This window comes from Parasteatoda tepidariorum, chromosome 1, assembly GCF_982258835.1.
Source record: "Parasteatoda tepidariorum strain Cologne lab strain chromosome 1, Ptep-v5.0, whole genome shotgun sequence".
NCBI lineage: Eukaryota > Metazoa > Arthropoda > Arachnida > Araneae > Theridiidae > Parasteatoda > Parasteatoda tepidariorum.
Genome location: NC_141755.1, coordinates 48,632,982 through 48,651,642, shown reverse-complemented (window position 1 = coordinate 48,651,642; position 18,661 = coordinate 48,632,982). Strand labels below are relative to the sequence as shown.

The following is an 18,661-nucleotide window of genomic DNA, read 5'->3' as shown; positions in this document are numbered from 1 at the left end:
TTGATTCCTCAGAAACTATTCGATCGATTTCACTAACATTATGCATTTCGCCATGTTAAATTACATTCCTTAAAATGATGCATAAAAATTGCTTTCCTCACAATTCAAAATTTTTCGATTATTATTTAATAAAATAATAAATAGTTATAAATTTTTTTTGCATGGAATTATCTTTGGGTAAAATAATTTTGTGAGCAAAAATTTTTTTACTCCCTGGAAAAGTTTTCGAGATATGGTGAAATATGCAAAAAGTAAGACTAACATCAAGGGGTCCAATCTTTGAATAGCTCTCCTAACCAAACTATAAGGACCATATTTATAGTTTGGAGGATATATAAGGAGTCGAAAATCATAATCCATTGAAAAAAGGGTATGTTTATGCAGAAAAGGTGCATTTTTGTATTCTATTTGTAATTTAAAATATCGTCTGCACTAATTGAAATATTTTAGGTCACCCGCTTGTACCATTATGGTTGAGTCCTAGAATGGAAAGATCCGATCCTTAGACATAAACAAATTTAAAATTGCTAGCTTTTTCTGCTTCTTTTTTTTATTGAGCACTCTATATATTTTTATTTCTTTTATTTTTACTTCATATTTTATTTTTAGCATATTTTTACTTCGTCTATGAAAATATAATTAGTCTTTTTTTTTATTTCATGAATAAACTCTAACATTAAAACTAGCCTTGAAATGAATAAATAATAGTAGGTAGAAAATAACCTTAAAATCTATAAAGTATAAATTGCTTTTTAAATTGGTCAAATATTTCCCAAGCAAGAACTAATTTAACATAAGATTATAAGAACCAATAGTATTGTAATTTTCATGTTTGAAAAATAATCGCAAAGAATCTAATAAAAATAAAAAAGAGGAAAAGATTTTTATTGGTTTTAGAAACATATTAGATTACAATAAAAATTGATAAATGCAACAATTGCTGAAATTATTTCTATTCCTTCTGTTGAATATTTTTTATATCAGATTTCATAATTTAGTTTTTAAAAAAAAGATATTTAAAATTTCTTACCTTTACTAACAAAAAATTAAAATTTTAAATTTATTGAAAAAATTAGGAAATTTGAACTTAATTATAAGTAACAAAACACATCAGAGGCAACTTATGTGCGAGAAATCAGCAACACAACTGAACATTGAAAATAATAAACATTAAAATTTAATAAACATTAAAATTTAACAAGCATCAAATAGTTTTTATTAGATCAATTAATCGAAAATAGACTTAAAATTACACTTAAACGCTCCCTTAGTAGCAGTAATTAAATATCAAACAAGTCCAAATTATCAAAAATAAGAATGAAAATTCGTCAAGAATGAAATTTATTTAATTAAATTTAGTCCCACACAATTCCCGATCAAATTACGCTGAAAACTACCGACACTAAGGATACCGGTACTTTTCATTGCAAAATCCATTTTAACCGTAACATGTGACGGAACAGAAATTAAGATACATCATAATATTTCCAGTAATAATTACCATAAAATAATTACCATAGAATCACTCTAATTAGATATACACTGAAGAGCCATTACATTATGACAACCCTCCATCTATAACAATGGGCTCGCCCAGGTTTTCATGGTTTCTCGCCCAGGAACAATGTTTTCATGGGGCACATTAGGACCCATAATCCTCATAGAACAATCCCTGACGTCTGTAAGTTACTTGAACATAGTTGCAGACCAGGTTCACCCATTCATGGCAACAGTTTTTCCTGCGGGGAATGGTGTTTACCAACAGGATAATGCACCATGTCATAAGGGTCGAATCGTCGTGGTTTGGTTCGAGGAACATTCCAGTGACTTTCAAGTCATGTCTTGCCCCCCAAATTCACCTGACCTTAATCCAATCGAGCATTTGTGGTCCTACTTGGAAAACCAAATTCTTGCTGCCGCCCTACCCCCTTGCAATGTGAGGGAATTGCAGGACCAGTTGGTGAGCGCTTGGTACCAGATACCTCAGACTACCTATCAGCACCTTGTGGAATCAATGCCACGTCGGGTGCTAGCAGTTTTGAGGGCTAAAGGTGGTCCTACATGTTATTAGCAGGGTGGTCAATGTAACGGCTCTTCGGTGTATATTACTGCAAAAATTACGGTACATCAGATTTTTGCAATAATAATTGTAAAATCACTGAACCACTCTAATTAGTAAATATAAAAATTATGGTATCATATTTTACTGTAAAAATTAGTTTTGCTGTAAAATGGAATCTAAACGGTCCTTCAAAGTGTTGGTATTTTATAACGTAATTTGATTCAAAATCCTTTACAGTGTGGGAATAATGTAAACAGCATTTGAAGATTGAAACTTATTAATGGAAACTTAGGAGAGAAATTAGCCAAAAAATATTTATAAAACATTAAAAGTAAATAAAAGTTTAGCACATATAATATTTTTTAAGTAAATTAATCGAAAAAACACTCTAAATACAATTTAGGAAGCAAAGCCATAGCATTAAAAAAATAATGAAAAATAAAATTTCGCAAAAAAATAGAACATGATGTGTTTATAACTTGGTGAGTTATGGACTTTGCGTTTTGGAAAGACACAACTAGTTTTAATTTTCAAAAAAAAAATTTTCAACTATTCCATCCTGTTTTTGTTCGTATTCTATTGACTTCCCAATCCCTCTTTTGAAAGGAGACGAAAACCTAAATTGTCAACAGGATGCGGTAATCCGCAAATGGAAATCCAATCCCTTAAATGGTCCCAAAACCGTGACCATAACTGAGTCCGAGGGATCTATACACCCCTGTTCCGTGATTTCCTTGAATTTCTCTTTGCTTTGATGCTTTGCCAAAAAGATTTTGTTCTTTAATTCTTTTCCAGAAAAGATCTAAGAAAGTTCGGGATATTTATTGTATGTTGACATAGACTGCTAGACTGCATCGTTAGACATTGAGAAAATTTATTATTTCTTGCATGATTTCATCAAGAAATTCCAAAATAATTCATAATGTGTGCAAGCGTGAAATGATTTTTCGGAGAGAAAGGCTATGAACTCCAGCGAAAGAGTTTAAAAGATTTAAGAATTTCGTTTGTTTATTGCTCTAAATATTATTTTTTATTTAGGATTTAGTTTCATAGCTATGAATTCGTAAAAAGTTTTAAGTCATCATAATTGTTAGGGCTGTTTTTGAACAAAAATAAAGCTAACATTCTTATAATACTTATCACTAAAATATGTTGATTAATATTAGTGAACTATGATTGAAATATTTTTTTTCTAAATCTCTCAAAATAATTTCGCATTTATTGAAAATATTTATATTTAAGATTAGTAATTATCTAATACCATTACACATTGCAAAAAATTCTGGCAAAATGGCATGGTAAAAAGCACTCAGGTTGCTAGTATTTTTTACAGTAAAACCCATCTTTACAGGAACATTCTACGGAACAAAAAAACAAATGCACTGTAATTTTTAAAGTAATATTTACCTTAAAATCACTGAATCACTCATTTAAGTAAATATTACTGCAAAATTTACGGTATATTATTTTACAGTAAAAAATGAATTTGACGGTAAAACGAATTTTAAGTTAAAATTGGTTTTACAATAAAATGGATTTTACGGTAAATTGGATTTTACAGGTGATACACCCAAAGTGCCGGTTATTTTGGGTTGTTCCGAAATTTTTTACTGTGCATGTGTTATTATTCATATTCATATGTTATGATAGTATTTGTAAGCAATGACATTTAGTGATAATATTTTGTATGGATTATCACTTGCAATATAATTAGTTTTGTTCTTTGATAGATAGCTCAAAATTTGTTGCAAAGTAAAAACAAGAAAAGTTAAAAACATGCATAAGCCAAAATGCGCATCTAGTATCAAATGAAAATAATCAAGTTAAATTGAAAAATTTTAATCGTCATTTTTTCATAATTATAAACCTTAGAAAAAAAATATTTTGCATAAATATGTATGTAAATACAGTAAAACCTGCCAAATTGACCACTTTCCTATGTTGACCTCTATTATTAAGAACCAAATTTATTTCATATAATTGAAGGGAGAAAAAAAATGTAGAAAAAAATTGTTCGACCAGTTACTACTTCTATTTTGCATGTTAACCTCTGAAATAAGTCTAATCTCTCTAAAATAGATATTATTAAATGTTATTCTAAACTCTCGTAAAATTAATATAAAAACATTCTTAAAGAAAATTTTTAATGATGCTAATTAATATTAAAATTGCACTGAATAGGTGAAATAACATTAATAGCTAACTTAAACCCCTTTGCAAATTTATCATATGGGACTTATGCAATAAATATGCTTTTAAGTGCAACAAAATAACTTTCAAAATTTTGAAATGATTATAATGTTAAGTTTCTAATAGCATGTTGTGAATTGTCATTATTAATAATAATAATATGTAAGAAATACATGAATAATATGATAGGTAAAGAATAACTACCATATGTGGGATGATAAAAAAAATACTAGTCTTTTTCTATAAACATCTGATGGTTGACCATTAAAAAGTGCCCTGCAAGCAAGAAATGTATTTTAATTGCACACGTTGTATGCTGATTACTAAAAAAATGCACCACAAGTGGTCAACTTACGGTTTTCACTGTATGAAATTCATCGTATTCCATTTTAGGTAGAGTATCCGAGAAAAACTAAAACGCAATGTGCAAATAAAACAAAAGATAAATAGATCTAAGATTAAGATTTCGAGTTGGGGGCTCAGAAGATAGAACCTTCGTCTCCAATATGAGTTAAACCAGGTTCGAATCCCAGCAGTGGCTGGTTGATACGAATTACTCTCGTCTCGCATCGATCACAGTGCTAACTTAAAATATTCTCAGTGGTAGATGGATCGTGGTTTCGGATCATTGCCGTCGGGATAGACGTGAAAGGTTTTCGTGGTTTTCCACTCCATGTAACGTAAATGTGGGTTAGTTCATCAAATAGTCCCACACGAAGGCTTGTTAATACCAATGCTTGATTCATGAATTACCGCGTGTTTTGGGTTGGGTTCAAAATTATAAGGTTACGGAGTTGAATATTGATAGTCGTAAATTCAGAATTGCCGGCTGTTCAACACCGGTAATAAAATAAAATAAAATAAAATAAAAGAGCCAAGTGATGATGAGCAATACTACATAGCGCCATTGGAAATTAAAATTACATTTAAGACAGTTGCAATTTTTAAACTATTTCAAATATTTAGAAATAATGAATATTTACGTATACATAAACAGAACCATATAAAACAGAAATTGTTTTCAAATTTTTATTGAACATAAAATTTTGAATGGGCCGGGATAGCTTTGTCAGTAGGGCGTTGGGCCCATGTCCAAGAGGTCATGAGTTCCACCCCCCATCGGCTGAAGACTCCTTGTGTAGTAAATGGGACGTGTGCATGTTAAATCTGCTGGGTCACAAAGTCCTCCAAGTTCCTATAATAAATCGATACCTTTGAGAGTACTGAATTGCTGATTGATCGCTCGCTGGTTCAGATCAAAATTGTGATCTGTGGATCAATGAATGGATGTATGAATGCGTCCGCTCTATAAAACGACCTTTGACGTGCGCTTGGCTAAAGTTGTATTCTTGGCCATAGATGGTACCACTGAAAAACAAGAAACGCACCCTTTGCCTTAAAATTCGCTAGGTTCCACCAAGCAGGCTTGCTGATATGGCGAGAGGCATTAGAAACAAAAACAGAACTTTAAATTAGAATTAAGGTAAACTGCGTAAAGCTCAAAATATTTCATTAACAAAATTTTTTTTAAAAATAGCGTTTACTTTGCAGATTAATCTGCTGTATGAAGATAAAAGATTTACATCTATGTAATGTTTTGCAATCATTGTTTTTCATAGATAGTTTTAGAATGTTCGTCAGAAATAAAGCCTAATGAGTAAACATGTCAGGAACAGCATATCAATATTCTAGAGCGAAAGAAAAACGCTATCAAAATCTGACGAACACTATTGAAGATGGTGAGACTACGAAATTAAAAACATGTTTAATTGCCAGGTGAACTTTAGAGATGCTTATAAGAATCGCCTTTAAGTTTCTGTCTGTTGTTGTTTTTAATACCACTTGCCAAATAGCAGCAAGCATGATTAGCGAAACAAAGCGTATTAAAGGCAGAAGGCACGTTCCTTGTTTTTCAGGGGTAGTTTCTTATATTGAAACTACCAACGATTTGTTGGGGGTTAGAAAACTGAATCCGAATAAAGGGTATGTTTATTCAAAGAATGTTCGCTTTTGGTTCTTATCTCGTAATTTAAAATATCGTTTGTACTTATTAATAGCATATTTGAGGTCATTTCCTAGATCCATTAAGAGTGAGTCATAGAGCGTGATATCATTAAATCAAAAGTTATTTAGAATTTTTTTTCCTTTTGAACCGGAAGTTATGTATTTTTGCATCCATTTATGCCCTTCTTATTCGTTGATTGATTTATTTATTTTTGTCTAAGAATACGCTTAATTGAGAAAGAAATGTAATTATAACTAAATGAGTTGAATATTGATAGTCGTAAATTCAGAATTGCCGGCTGTTCAACACCCGTAATAAAATAAAATAAAATAAAATAAAAGAGCCAAGTGATGATGAGCAATACTACATAGCGCCATTGGAAATTAAAATTACATTTAAGACAGTTGCAATTTTTAAACTATTTCAAATATTTAGAAATAATGAATATTTACGTATACATAAACAGAACCATATAAAACAGAAATTGTTTTCAAATTTTTATTGAACATAAAATTTTGAATGGGCCGGGATAGCTTTGTCAGTAGGGCGTTGGGCCCATGTCCAAGAGGTCATGAGTTCCACCCCCCATCGGCTGAAGACTCCTTGTGTAGTAAATGGGACGTGTGCATGTTAAATCTGCTGGGTCACAAAGTCCTCCAAGTTCCTATAATAAATCGATACCTTTGAGAGTACTGAATTGCTGATTGATCGCTCGCTGGTTCAGATCAAAATTGTGATCTGTGGATCAATGAATGGATGTATGAATGCGTCCGCTCTATAAAACGACCTTTGACGTGCGCTTGGCTAAAGTTGTATTCTTGGCCATAGATGGTACCACTGAAAAACAAGAAACGCACCCTTTGCCTTAAAATTCGCTAGGTTCCACCAAGCAGGCTTGCTGATATGGCGAGAGGCATTAGAAACAAAAACAGAACTTTAAATTAGAATTAAGGTAAACTGCGTAAAGCTCAAAATATTTCATTAACAAAATTTTTTTTAAAAATAGCGTTTACTTTGCAGATTAATCTGCTGTATGAAGATAAAAGATTTACATCTATGTAATGTTTTGCAATCATTGTTTTTCATAGATAGTTTTAGAATGTTCGTCAGAAATAAAGCCTAATGAGTAAACATGTCAGGAACAGCATATCAATATTCTAGAGCGAAAGAAAAACGCTATCAAAATCTGACGAACACTATTGAAGATGGTGAGACTACGAAATTAAAAACATGTTTAATTGCCAGGTGAACTTTAGAGATGCTTATAAGAATCGCCTTTAAGTTTCTGTCTGTTGTTGTTTTTAATACCACTTGCCAAATAGCAGCAAGCATGATTAGCGAAACAAAGCGTATTAAAGGCAGAAGGCACGTTCCTTGTTTTTCAGGGGTAGTTTCTTATATTGAAACTACCAACGATTTGTTGGGGGTTAGAAAACTGAATCCGAATAAAGGGTATGTTTATTCAAAGAATGTTCGCTTTTGGTTCTTATCTCGTAATTTAAAATATCGTTTGTACTTATTAATAGCATATTTGAGGTCATTTCCTAGATCCATTAAGAGTGAGTCATAGAGCGTGATATCATTAAATCAAAAGTTATTTAGAATTTTTTTTCCTTTTGAACCGGAAGTTATGTATTTTTGCATCCATTTATGCCCTTCTTATTCGTTGATTGATTTATTTATTTTTGTCTAAGAATACGCTTAATTGAGAAAGAAATGTAATTATAACTAAATGCTATTGTATAAAAATGCATGTATGTATATGATTTGACATTACTAAAAAGTTAAACATTATGCAAATTTTATAAGAGAAACATGGAAGGTGTTTGATCCGTTTTTAGCAAAATTATTTTTCTGTTTTCTATAAACGTAAACAATTTCCTAGTTGACAATAACTTTTAATTTTGTACTAAGATTTTCAAGTAGTATTTTGAATAATTCTAGTGTCTACCCTTAAATATAATAATTAATAACTGAAAACGTTGTTTTAAGTTCCAAATTTATTAATAAAGACGTAACTTCAATGAATAAACTTATCTATTTTTTGATGTTTTTGGGTTCTTTATTCTCAAAATATGGAGATACCTGTAATCTGGAAACTATGACTATATTAGTTTAATCAAAAAAGCGGTTACTAGTTTGTACTTCTTAGTGACAACTTCACTTTTTGCGTTTTTGGCATATTTCTTGAATTGCTTAAGCAAATTAAAATCAATTTGAATATACAGTTGTAAAACTTCTTGATTCAAATATATTTTTGCGCAAAATATAATTTTTACAGTAACTTAACACGTTTTATCATTTAATTTATTAATGGTCAAAAACTTTCGAATTGTGCAATAGAAAAAATCTTAAACTCATTTCACACTATGCAGTTTTGAATGGCAATCAAATTTAAGTAAAATCGACCGATTTTGTCCAAATTGTGAACCTTATCATTTTAAATTACTTTGTTTAAAATGATATAAAAATTAGTGCATTTGATAATTCAAATCTTTTCTGAATTCCATCAAATAAAATAATTAAAAATATTGAATGCTTATAATTTTTTTTAATAGAACTATCTTGTGTGCAAATTTTTTTTGATTATCTCTAAATAATTCAGAGACATACTGAACTGAAACAAATGTGAAATTTACCAGGGCTAAAGAGAATAGAAGGGCTAGTTCACTCCGCTCTTAGAGCTGAAGCTACTATTTCCCTCCTCATGACGTCTCTGTGTCCACAGATCTCGGAGATCACAAGCAAAGATATTATGATAACTTTGCATCTTTCTCTTTGTAAAAATAAGTTAGACATTTTCTGGTTATTAGCTTTCAAACTTTACGTAATTAACACTTTATTTCCGTTCATAAACATAGTTCAAAAAAATTTTCTTGGCCATTATATTAAAAAAATACCATTTTAAACTTATAAAAATATTTTACTAGTTGACAAAAATGACACTATAAATACTTTATTTTAAAAAGTTCTGTTTTAACTTTAATTATTAAGAAAAATTAAAACATATATTGGCACTTTTTTATCTACATATTCTGTTATAACAATAAGTTGAGTTAAATTTAGAATACCTAATTTTTAAATATGCCGTTAAAAGCAATTTGTTCATACTTAATCATTAGGAAACATCAACCTTATACGCTAATTACTGAAACAAAATAATAATTTAAGTTCATAATGACAATAGAAATTTTACAATTGCTTATAGATATTTAAATTTACGATGATATAATTTATAGATATTTAAATTTAAGAGAATATAATTTTTAAAGAAATCATAAATATTTAGAATAACTACATTAAAATATGTTATGAAATTAGGAGAATTTCAACTATATACTATATATTTTATTTATACTTTTTATTTACATTTTAATTTTCTTTGACTTCATCTATTTTTTAATTTTTTTCACCAGCCTTTCTTTTTGGAGTAACGAGGCGGTTTCTATTTAGATAATGAATTTTTATAAAAGTTCTTAACGATAGAAGAAACGTATTGCTGCTTTATATTGACTGTGCCATTTTGGAATCCATTCTTTACATAGTTGTTCATTTACTTTAGGGAACACGTTTTTCCTTTTGTTTTTATATCAGAAATTTTTGCAAGTTGCAATCGCTCAAACTGGCATTTCGATAATAGTTTCAAATTTTTGTAAATTCACTGCAAAAACTGAGGAAAGTCATTATGGAAAATAACAAATGTCTTGGAATATTTCACAAAAAACGCTCCAATATTAGTTAGAGCTAACAAGTTCGAACGCTCCGTTCTTGAAGTAAAAGTGCGAGCTTTGCGCCATAGTGACGTCACTAGAGAAAATCGGAGGATTGGGTGGCGAGAGTTTCTTCAAAGGAGTAAACCAGCCCTTCTATTTTCTTTAGCCCTGGAAATTTACACTAAAGAGCCCGTACTTCCGTCTGCTCTTCTTACTAAAATATTGAGACCTTCTTTCACAGATTGCTGTTAACCTCCGAATTTCCAGAATCAAGAATACATATTCATTGAAAAAAAAATTTCTTCAGAAAAAGCATACAATTTTTAATGATTTTGTATCATAAAAAGTTTGTTTCACGAAATAATTTGTATATTTGAGAGTCGAAACAAATAGGATTGCGTGAAAATACGATCCTGGATTTGTTCAGGTACTATTCCATTTTTATCTCTCACAAATTTTACATTATATTAAATTCTTAAAAAATACACAATTATTTTTTTTCAGATTTTTAAAAGCTTGTTTTATTATTTTAACTTTGCTTGTGATGTAATGAAATTTCATTGAAGAATAACGGATAAATCATTTTACCATCTCGAAAGATACTGATATGAGAAAATTTCGAAGTTATAGTTCATTTCTTAAAGGAAATGTGAATAAAAATGTTTACCAATATTTTAGTTACAAGAAAAGAAATTCGTGTTTTTATATACTCTATATATCTATCTCAATATTTACGATGCTTTTATAGCCGCACAAAGTGATTTATACCAAATGGCAACTATAATCCTCTTCAGTCCGTCTAACGACAACAAGCCCTGCTCTAAACTATCCCTAAAACTGTCCAGGAGTAAACACTAGGACACTAGAACCCTGTCATCTGACCCAAACCCCCCAACCCTTCCCCTATCACCGTATGGACCAAATACAGGGGCATTTGCGGCAAACTCTCCCCAAGCTGAAAGGTCAACACCACTGTCCAACCTCTGGTCGCTGAAGATAGCCTCGGTAAGCCCCATTCTGGACCTTAATCCTATGTCGTCACCGCTACCTCAAAACCTCTCAACTCTTGGGATTCCTCCACCTCCGCAACCTCCAAGAGGTCTGTGAGTTCGGCGAGCTTTGGGGATGTCAATTTGGATGAATGTTTGGTTTGTGAAGGTGGATGCTTGAGAGGATGGCTTCAGGGAATGGAATATCTTAGAGTAAATCTTCTACGCGTCATCAGATTCTTTGGAAATGTGTCTTGACTGAGATTGGGGAGGAGGTTGGAATACATTCGGGTTTGGATCAAAAGAAAATTTAATTCACTCATCAAATAATTCTTATCACAAGATAATAACTGCAATTTCATGTAATTTAAAATGTAACATATACTGCAGAAAAATAAATTCTTGCATATCGCAGTATCTTTAACGTTAGAAATAATATATATATATATATATATATATATATATATATATATATATATATATATATATATATATAATAAATAAATAAATACAAGAAAACACTAAGAAAGTTAAGAAAAACAATAAGTATCATTTATTGCGCATAAGCTGCAAGTAAACAGCACTCATTAGATAAGTTCAAAATGAAGAATAAAACAAAGAAAAGTTATAGACATATGAAAAAAAGGGGGTGGGAAATAATAAGTAAAAAAATAACAAACAACATTTTATTTAAAAAAAAAATGAAATGTTAATTAAAAAAACCGGAAAAAAAGCCGGAAAAAAAAGATATAATCTTTTCTTCAGCCCACACGATTATATCCGCAAAACAGAGTGCTTTCTGATATTGTATCAATAAAGCCAAAGCAAAATATATTAATACAATAGAGTGAGGAGCACTCAAAAAATTTTTTTTATGAAATAACTACAAAAAAGTAGATCATAAAAAGTAAAAACAGTTAATAAAATAAAATAAAAAGAAAAAACATTAAAAAGGGGGTACTATAAAGCGAGTAGCAAAATTTGCTACTCGCTTTATACTCCCTTATCGCCCCCTTTTTTTCATATGTCTATAACTTTTCTTTGTTTTATTCTTCATTTTGAACTTATATATATATATATATATATATATATATATATATATATATATATATATATATATATATATATACATTTATTACAACACTTAAAATGTTCTTCATAGTTATAATATTTTATGTCATTGTCTGAATAGATATTTTCATTTTATTAAAAACAGCGCTTAAAATTACAAATGGTAAAATTCTTATTTAAAACATTTTAGGCTTTTCGTTTATATAATATACACCTTCATAAGTAGGATAAATAGAATTACAATATATGGCCAAAAATATTCTTACGTCCAGTGGTACGGACTTGGAGAGTCCAGAAACTATATTATTATGATGTTTGGCGCACATCTTCGCATCTATAACTATCTGCTCATGTCTAGGGATACTTTTCGGCTCTAAGGAAGCCAGTTCAGTTTTTGAACACCCATTTCATCAAAACATAATTGAGCAAGTCTCGAAGTGTGAATTGTGCAATTATTCTGCTGAAAGTAAAGTAGACGTTACTCGAAATGTTGCATGAATAATGAAATTATATTATTCATTTTTCAGAATGCCCACATACATCTCAGAGTCATGTTTCCAACCATAGGACCTTAGGCATTAGGGAATCGGGCCAAACAAAAAAGAAATCTCCTACCAGGTCCATTTATTTTAATAAGTGTCTGGATACTTTTAGCCACATAATGCACCTTCTTCAGCAATCGAAAAATTGAATGAAAATTCCAATGAGATTGAGGAGCGAACGTCTTATTAAATAGATTTTATCGCTACTATACAGCAATAAAAGTAATCTGAAAAACAAAGAAAAGCAAGAAGATGAACCTTATGTACCAATAGATGTAAAAATTTTATTGTTCAAAGCAATCTAAGTAATCTAGTACCGTCAACTTCGACATATTTGATAAATCAAGTGAAAATATGCTTAAATTTATGTAAAGAATTTCTAAGAATAAAAAACAGTTGAATATAAGGGTACTTAACAGAGTAATGGTACACAAAACATTGTTGGAATATTTATTTTTGTTGTCACATCTGGTACGTTACCATATATGCTAATACTTTGAAGGATTAATTTTATGCAGTGAGCAAAGTGTGTATTATATATATACAAACAGGAAAGAAATTGAATCTTTTCCACAGTTATTAGTGGGTGTATATATATCTCAAGGTGGCATAATTGTTGAAAAGATACAATTTAGTTCCTGTTCGTATATAGGTAATACCGGATAAGCTCACTACATGACATAAATCATGATATGATGAGAAAATGTATCAACATGTATGTTAACGTACCAGATGTGACACTTATTCAATAAAAGTTTCAACAAAGATTTGGTGTACTATTATGCTGTTTAGTACCCATATATTTCGTTCACTTTTCCTGGAAATTTTCAACATGATTTTCTCTATATTTTCACGTGATTTTTCAAATAAATCGAAGTGGAAAACCCTAGATTACTTTAATTGGTTCGACCAATAAGACTTTTACATTTATCTTCTTGCTTTTCTTTGCTATTCAAATAGTTTTTCTTGCTACATACTAGTAATAAAATCTATTTAATAACACGTTCGCCCCTCGATCTCACTGAAATTTTCACTCACTTTTTCCTTTGCTGAAGAAGATACACTGTCTGATAAAAAGTATCCAGACACCCATTTAAAGAAGTAGATCTGGTAGAAGATTTTCATTATCTGGCCCGGTTCCCTTTGTTCTTATGGTTAGAAACAGGAACTCGAAGATGCATGTATCAACTCTAAGATTCTGGACAGTAACACATTTTGACAATGTTTCGAGTAAAGCCCACTTCACTTCCAGCAGGAAAATTGTTCCATTCACTCATCAAGACTTGCGCAATTATGGTTTGACGAAACGGGTGTTTAAAACTGGTGAACAGGCTTTCTTCGAGCCCCGATCTAATTCTTCTTAGATCGCCGATCTAGATCCCATAAAACACTTGTAAGACGAATCAGAATGCAGCTTAATTAGCAAGCTAAATCGATAATGACCTATCTGATAACTCCCCATAAGTGTGCAGACGGTCATCGGTTCGTTGATGTGGAGCAACATATTAGTAGATGTTTCTCTGCAATCTCCGAGACCATACCGCTGGATGTTAGGATAATAAAATAACTAAAAAAATATTATAAAAATGATAAAAAAGATAATCTGAATAAAGAAAGGTAATAAAATAAAAAATTAAATAAAATATATAAAGAACTTTACTACAAAAAATTTCAGTCGCTATCTAATACCGCAGAAAGTAATACATTTAAAAAGAATAGAATTATTTAAATTGTGTCAGCCTATGCTTTTCCTCTTTCCGTATAGTCTCGCAGTGTTATGAATACTGATGTATCAAGTATTTCTTTTCTTTTTTTACCCCGTACGAAAATTGGGTATTCAACTAGATATAGCTAGTCTATAAAAAGAAGAGTTTGTATGCGGGTCTAAGAGCCCATTAAAAAATTTCATTACTGTTATGAAATACTGTTATGAACATACTGTCGTCCAAATTCATTTTTCAAACTGTTGACATTTAAAAATTTCAAAATTTAATTTAATTGAGATTTGTTTTCTACAAGTAAATCAGTAGAGCTTTTGTACATTTGGATAACAGTACTGAATAATATTTAGAGCCTATATAAATAATGTTTTATTTATTTATGTTTTTTTAATTCGATTCACCACATTATCGAAATTCTTTCTCAGTATTTAGAGATTAAATTAGAAACTTTATTTTAAAATATACTTTTTTAAATGTCAATCAGCAGTTGTGAAAATTCAGTGTTAAATTCATTAATAGGGGAGAGTCGGCTAGCCACGCCCACTTAAGGAGTATAATATTGAGTAATAATCACTCTTAACTCTGATCAAAACAATAATTTCATAATATCATAAAACTGCAAGTTCGATACATTTTTATTACTAGATTAGATTTTTATTTCTAATGAAAAGATGCGAAAAAGTTATCCAAATAACTTTTGTACTTAGCAGAGAGTTACAACTATACCAAATTTCTTATTTTTCTTTTAATATTAAATATTCTAAACAAAGGTCCTCATCCCCTGCCCCAGTTTTGTTTCGCAATATAAGTTCACTTAGCTGTCTTAAAATATGCAACCTATACATCCTGTCAAATCTTTGATTTATAAATTCTTTGAAACCTTTGATATATAAATATTTCATTCATTTTATATACACTACAATTTGATTTAAGCATTTCAATAATGTTTTGAAATTATGTTTGTTGAAAATAATTCATTAAATGTCCCTATGTTCTGAACTATAAGTTTCAGTGTTTGGAAACAATAATTTTAAGTCCTTTATTCCAGTATAAACTCGTAACATGTACGGAAACCAAAGAAAAGCGCTAGAAAATGAAAAAAAGAAAATCTGGCGCCTATCTCTCTATGAAATATGGATCATGATTAAAATTAAAATATAGTTCTGATTTATTATTGAACATGCATAAATTGTCATGAATAATCCAAACAAAAATGTAACTCTGTTTGTGTTTTGAATTATTTGCTTTTGACCTAAATTTCTGTCCAACTTATTGCTCAAATTGTTTTAAATTTTCGCTGTTCACGCGAGAAAAACTATCTAATTACAAATTTGTAAGCAATCATGCTTATCACTGCTCTCCCACTTGACATTTCAGTTTGTTTGTTTTTTTGTCAATGGGAGAAAAAGTCTTTTTTTTTCGGTTTAGTTAATACATGCACACAATATACATTCGCAATAATGTTTTATATTAAATACTGCACTTTTAGAATTTTTATTTTGAAATTGCGGTAAAATAACCGGCAGCTGTCAGCCCATCTAATTAACCAAAAAGTTTATGATTAAGAGCATATCTTTACCTTTACAATTTTGAAGCTTTTTCAACTGGTACTGTTAAAAATCGGTGAATACAATACTATACGGTTTTAGTAACCATTTACAACTAGCGTAGTTTCAAAACCAGAAAAATAAAATTTAAGCGGACATTGGAGATCTGTGGGAAATGCGCCATTTATGCATGAATGATAATTTAGTATTCTAATTGTCTAGGGTCACCAATTGAAGAGTGCAGGACACTGGAAACTTATCTTGTATTGAAGGAGTAGAAAAAAAATATTGTGGTATCAACCCCTGTTCATTGGTCATGCTATTCACCAATTAGCCTTCTCAGCTGCAGTACGTACCCGGCTGCATGGAACAAAATGGCTTCATACGGTGGGCATAGGGGCATAGTTGGCACGGATTACAGATAACAGATTTCCATTGCCCAAGCGAAAAAAACTTTTTATATGTTCATTGTTGATATAAGAAAAGGCAAACATGCTCAATGCTGAAATATATTCCTGTTTATGATTGCTCACACGCTTGATATTTCAATTTCCAGTTCTTTGCAGTCAACGTAAAAAAAAATTTCCATGGGATTTTAACAATCGACATAAGCATATGAGCATTATTGTTTCATATAATAAGACCAAGGATTCCAACCACCCAGCTCGCTGCACTCGCCAATCCCTTGGAACTCCTGCCCCAGTAAAAATATATTTCAAAGAAAAAATATGCACCAATCTGAATTACTTTTGATCTAATAAATTACTTTTAAGTATTAGGACTCGAGTTTAATGATTCGAGAGTTTAGCTTTAAATATGCTAATCAGTTTGTGCTGTGAGTACACAAAAAGAAACAAAAACGAACTTTCTCAGAATAAATATACCGTTTATTCCACAGATTGTTGACTCTCAAAGTATGGGGGGGGGGCAAATGAAATTTTGAAAATATGATGCCAATAATTTGATCAGAAGAGGGGTCGAAAGATTGGAGTCCAAAGTTAATTTATATTTTAGGTATTTCGCCATATCTCGGAAATTTTTTTAATGAATCGAAAGTCCGATGAAATTTGTTTACTTAACGATAATAATTCCATGCAAAAATTCATTTAAAGTAATATTTCATTATTTAATTTAATAATAATCTGAAATTTTTGAAATAAAAGGTTTTAACAAAGTCTTAAAGATTGTAATTTTAAATGACAAAATACAACATTTTAGTGCAATACTTAAGTCATCAAATTTGAAAAAGTCTTATGTTTAACATTTGGTTCTTCGAGAACTATTTAAGCTATTTCGTTAAAATATTGTGCTTTACAATTTGAAATAACACTATTTAAAATTGTGTCCCAGTTTGTCAAAATAAAAGATGAAATTATAAATTTAATCTCCAGCAATAAAGAAAAGAAATGGAAAAATTTACATTATTTAATGTGATTGAGACGTTTTTATTTAAAATATTTATTTAAAATATTTAATCAATAGTTTTTTTTGTATCTGGATAACATTATTATTGACATAAATAAAAAGTCTTTTAAATATTAATTATTTTTTCATCCAGTTTTTAATATAAAATCAAAACTTTACCTTTAAACAAGAGGACGCTAATTTTAGCGTACATATAATAAAATTAATTAAATTGACGGCATATACTTTTCACTTGAATGCATAGTAGGTAAATGAAGCACACGTAGTATGTAGAATTATAGTTTTTTAAAGCTTTTTAAAAAATATTTTAATTTTTCAATTTCTACTTTTGACTTATTTTTTATTACATTTATTTTTTTTTACTTTTTTTTATTAAAATTCCTTTTCTTCTTATATATGTAAATCAAAAACAATGTATCTTTCTTTTTTTATTATCCAAATTATTAATTATTTTAAAAAACTTTTTCTAACATATTTATCCAATACCATGGATATTAAATCTTGTCAATACTTGTAAAAAAATAACAGAGAAAATATCCATGCATACATTTAAGATATGTAATAATGTTTTTAACAAGTCAAGGAAACATTAAATTATAAAGAAATCATAATTTCTATAATAGTTTCACAATCCACTATAAGTTTAAATAAAAGAATGAAAACTTACCTTTTTTGATTTTTAATTGACATCATGTGTTTCTCGATTCCGAAAGAGTTAAGATACTCACGATTTTGGAGAAGAATCCAAAAATTTTATCCCATGCATGTTGCGCCATCTCTTAGGAAGCAGTAAAAACATTTTGTGACAGTTAAACAAATAAAGATGTTTTAGAGTGTACTAATTTATATTCTTGAATTTTTATGAATATTTGACCAATATGAGAGAATTTTTCTTGTTTTTTTTTCTTTCTCATGTGCAGATCTTTAATTGCAATCATATGCATAATTATTTTTTTTTACTCTTTATCTCAGAATATCTATTTTTTCCTTCGTACTCATTAACTAACTCAGGTTTGTAAAATCTTCGACGGCTTATTTTACCATACTTTCTATAGTTTTCGTAATAAATAATATTATCTTCCAATTTTAATATTTTTTTTAATAAATTATATTAGAAACAGATTTTTTTTAACTAAAAAGAAAAAATTATAGTAGTATCCAAATCGTGTTTTTTCTGAATAAGCACTTAATATTAGGGTTCTTAATTATCAAAACATAAAAATACGAGTTGCTTTTGACTATGACTTTACAAAATTATCTTAAATAATATATATATGTGGAATTAATCCTGGTTAATTCCTCACATATATATTGTTTCTTTGGAATTAATCCTGTAACTTAAAAATTTCTACTCTTAAATATAAAACAAGCTTATTGAAGGATAACTTTCTTCAAG

At 29.7% G+C, this 18,661-nt stretch overlaps 1 long non-coding RNA gene across 1 annotated transcript in view; it reads right to left on the bottom strand.

Annotated features, from left to right (window-relative positions):
* The window catches only part of LOC139425502 (uncharacterized), an 81,315-nt gene extending 63,310 nt beyond the window's left edge, over window positions 1-18,005 (bottom strand). Inside the window, exon 1 of the long non-coding RNA XR_011636695.1 lies at window positions 17,933-18,005. This is a non-coding gene — a long non-coding RNA (uncharacterized LOC139425502). The remainder of the gene's footprint in view (window positions 1-17,932) is intronic.
* Between the last annotated feature and the right edge of the window lie 656 nt (window positions 18,006-18,661).